We start from the raw sequence: 4351 nt of genomic DNA, 5'->3' as shown, positions 1-4351 counted from the left end.
TACACTGTGAAAACTTTTCTTATATAATCCCTCCTGGAGGCTCTGTCTTAAGATTTTCTTAAGCTCAAAAGAGCTACCAGTTTGAGTGGTAAGGAAGTTTCTGCCATCTGGTTTGAAGAATGAAATTTGCCTTCGCAAGAGTCTACCATTCTTGGAGAGAGCTCATCTGCATATTTAGTTTTGCAGATGTTAGGTGAGCATTAGATTTTTTGTTTATTTGTTTTTCAGAGAAGGACCTGAATAAATTACTCTAGGTTATTGTCCAAGGGTTGAACTGGCTTCTCTTGCATTTTGAAACACAGGCTCAAATAACAACATCCAGACTTAATTTCTTTGCATCATTTAGCTCCACCTTCTTCCTGCGTTGTCCTCAGCCTCTATCTGGACTCCCTTCTGATAAAAAATGTCTATAGAGGCTCCAAGCCCCACGTGATTGAATCCAAGGGTGGACAGAAAGCATTTCTTTCCAGGAACTCCACAAAACATCTCCTCAGAGCTTACTGGCTCAGCTTAGTTTGTGTGCCCTTCTTTGGGCTCATGCCCAAGACTCTGGAGATGGAGCCAATCATTCCCAACCACAAAACTAGTGGGAAAAATGGCTTCCCAGGGAAATTTTACCAAAATAAGAGAGATCAAACACAAGACCACAAGTGATAGATGTCCACTGCCGGAGTCCAGCTCCAGCAAGTCCAGCGTCCCCTGAAGGATGGACGGTGTTGGCGAGAGAGAGAGATGAGAGAGCCACGAGTTTCTTCCTTGGTCACCAGGCAGGCATCTCTGTTCAGACTGCTTCAGTGTCCTTTTTTATTGGTTAAGCAATAACATGACATCAGAAAATAGGAATTGTTTACAGCTTTTAACTCTTAGTGATAAGGTGCTTTAATCATCTAAAGTGTACAGAAACAAGTTTTACAGAAGTACTTTTGTAGAACCATCCCAATTTATCTTGGCATCAGTCCCCAAGATTAAGAAAGTAACAAACCTATGTTATTTTGCACGGGTTGGGTTTTGCCCAATAATTATGACTTTGTTTTTAATTAACAAGTTATAACAAAGTCCTGTAATTCACTTACAGTAAGGCTAAATAAATTTTACAACTAAGAGAATAATAACACATTTTTAGTTAAAAAAAAAAACAGGATAATATACATATTATTTAAGTTAGTAACACCAAAATTAAAACATAGGTTAAATTGTATATAGATAGGCTGGGAGTTATTTTAGCTAGCTCATTAACCACAAGAGGAAGAATGTTTGTTAACAAGTTGCTAGAGAAAGCCCTTTCACTGAGGTAAGCATAATGGGGGCCCTGTGTGTGTTGACCTTGCACCTGGGTTTCTAATTTTTTATCCATCCTGATAACTGAAATCAGTGCAAGGGAGGGTATTTGTGACTCCAGTTAGCAAAGGTATATGCAGCAACTTATGTCTGGTCTTTGTCTGTTTCTTATCTCTAAGTTAGGCTCTTCTTCTCTGGGCCAGAGTTAATTGTAACTCTTGTGTTCTCAGCCCCCTCTTATGTTTTGGGTCTGCAAGGCTCATTAGAAGAGCCTTTTGTCAAATATTCATAATATTCTGATCCAAAATCTCTTATGCAGGGACAGGAAAATGCCTTTTCTTATGGGGTAACTGTGTGGAGAATATCGGCCTGATTTGGAGCACTGTAAGGCCTAATTAACAGCAACAGGCTTAATTTCACATGAGCAGTAGGAGCAGAAGGAGATACCAGTTTCGCCTCTTATGGCAAGAGCTGTGCAAACGGCTGCCATTTCCTTACTGTGACTGTGTCATCCAGCAAGGCCGATGCGGCTCGCAGCAGTCCACTTAATTGGGGAAAAAGGGATTCCTATGTACATCATTTTAATAAAAGTTGATTAAGATGGGCCAGGTAAAGGTGTGGGCAAAAAGCAGGAGGGCAAAGGACAGGGAGCAGAGATACCCTGATTCTGAGAAGGATCCAGGAATGTCACTTAGAATTGAGCCCTAGTCTTGATTCTTCTGCCAGCACAGGGGAAGCTGGTCCTATCTCATCTTCAGGAGACCTGGGTTCCAGTTGCTTCTCCACGACCAGCCTGTCATGTCATATATACCAATGTAGTTCTCCTCCATAAAGCTTCTTCACTAAACAAATAAATAAAAATATGGCTTTAAACTCTTAAGTTCCTCCAGTTCTAACTTTGTAGGATTCTTACTGTGACCTGTATTGTTGGCATCCTCATCTTCTGCCCTCAGGTGCCCAGATACTCATGCATCCCTTACCCTGTGATGGCTCAGCTGGTCCTGCCCTCTCTGGGTTCTGCTCTATCTCCTCTCATCAACCAGCCGGACATTCATGGCTTTGCTGAGTAATGAAAGATATGGGATTGCTATTTGTATTTTGACAGAAGCCTTCTAAAACTTGTGCTTTCACACTACGGATTTCTTAGATTAATAGAAATTTGAGTATTTTGTTTTTAATGAACTGGGTGGGACAAAGGGCCTTTCTGAAACCATACATGAACTTGGCTGCCTTCACATACAGCTATCAGAATAATTAGGAAAACCAGACTTGGAGAAGCCAAGCTTTCAGACTTTAATAGTTATATAATGTAGAGGGCAAGAAACATATTAAAGAATTTTTTTATACAAGCATTTGTAATTCCTCTTTGACATAGGAGCTGTGAATTACCTCTAAGGTCATTTCCCTGAAGACATTTCCATGGAGACATTATGAATTATGAGGTTGTGCCTCAACAGTGACTCATTGTCTCATGTGGCTCAGAGAGAGCATGAAGGAGTTGCCCTATGGAAAGAACTGATGTCTCTGGTCAACAGCCCTCAAGAGCTGATGGCTCATTTTCCAACAGCCTTCTGAGTGGGCCTCAAAGAGGATCTTCCTCCAGTAGAGCCTTGAAATAAGACCACAGATCTGGCTAACACCTGTAAGACCCTGAATCAGAAACCCTCAGCTAAGCCACGTGTGGATTCTAGATTTGAAGAATTGATAGGATAATAACTTCCTTTATTTTAAACCACTAAGTTTTTGGGTAATTTGTTATACAATAATAGAAAACTCATACAATAAGTAATCAAAGATGTCTTTCAAAATCCTATATTTTTTAAAAAAACTGTCTTTTCCTTCTTTCCCTATATCTGTCCCTCACTCTACAAATCACTTCTGGACATTTCCTATTCTTCAAAAGTCTACTATTTCTCAGGCAATATGCTGGTATAGAGAACTAAGCTCAGAATTTGATAATTTTCAAGAAATGCATTCTTTCCAAGAAATTGTATAGGCATCCGTATCTCAGAAAGGTTTTTTTTTTTTTTTCCATTAAAAATGTAGTCCTGGGGCACCTGGGTGGCTTAGTTGGTTAAGCTTCCAACTTTGGCTCAGGTCATGATCTCACAGTTCATGGGTTTGAACCCCATGTCAGGCTCTGTGCTAAAAGCTCAGAGCCCAGAGCCTGCTTCAGATTCTGTTCTCCCTCTCTCTCTGCTCCTTCCTCACTAGCACTCTGTTCATCTCTCTCTCTCAAAAATAAATAAACATTTCAAAGAATTTTTAAATAAAATTCATTTATAAAATGTAGTTCCTGGGAAGTTGTAATAAAACACTTTTACATTTTAATATTTATATTTCTAACATATATATGTTTTATATATTATACATAAAGCTCCCACAGGATTCTGTTTGTGGGCACCTTAGTTTAGATGAGCTTGATTTCACATTAAGAAGTCTGGACTACGAGAAGAGGAACAAAGTCCATTCAAATACCCTAAAAAAAATGCTGGTGAGTGAAAGCTTATGAACCCTGCCAACTCCCAGGAGATCATTTGGGGTCATCGGCTGACATTTTCAACAACCTTTTCACCTATTCATCACATTCTTCCACAAGTCCCAGCATGACCATCATGGGTAAGTGGCTTTATTTGCTGAAAAGCAGGGGGTCCATCCCTTTGGACGGGTCCCCATGGTGACTCTTAATTTTGAAAGGTCACAGCTGCTGCTGGAAGAAGAGAGACTATTGTCACTGACAGGGACTCTATTAATATTCCATCAAAGTCCTCTAAGGCTTCTCTCTGGGTCTGAATCCTTCCTTGGTTTGGTGTGAGACATTATACAACTCACTTCAGCCTTCAAATTCCTTTTTTTAAGGGCTTTCACCTGAACTAAGTCAGATCATCTCCTTTTTGATTAATGGAAAAATCAACTAACTTGGGACCTTAATTACATCTTTAAAAATCTTTTTCCTTTTTTCCTTAGACTATAACTTACTGATGAGAGCAAGATCCCTTACATACATAGATCCCACCTGTATTCACGAGGACTGTATTATACAGGATGTGTGTGCTGGGTGAGGGGCTCTCAG

At 39.9% G+C, this 4351-nt stretch overlaps 1 long non-coding RNA gene across 1 annotated transcript in view; it reads left to right on the top strand.

Moving 5' to 3' along the window:
- Positions 1-2777: 2777 nt before the first annotated feature.
- LOC115272730 overlaps positions 2778-4351 on the top strand; it is a 2241-nt gene continuing 667 nt past the window's right edge. The window contains exons 1-2 of the long non-coding RNA XR_003900427.1: positions 2778-2920; positions 3656-3897. This is a non-coding gene — a long non-coding RNA (uncharacterized LOC115272730). The remainder of the gene's footprint in view (positions 2921-3655; positions 3898-4351) is intronic.

The sequence above is a fragment of the Suricata suricatta genome, chromosome 11 (assembly GCF_006229205.1).
Source record: "Suricata suricatta isolate VVHF042 chromosome 11, meerkat_22Aug2017_6uvM2_HiC, whole genome shotgun sequence".
Lineage (NCBI taxonomy): Eukaryota > Metazoa > Chordata > Mammalia > Carnivora > Herpestidae > Suricata > Suricata suricatta.
The sequence above is the reverse complement of the archived record's forward strand: the minus strand, read 5'-3'. Positions and strand labels throughout refer to the sequence as shown.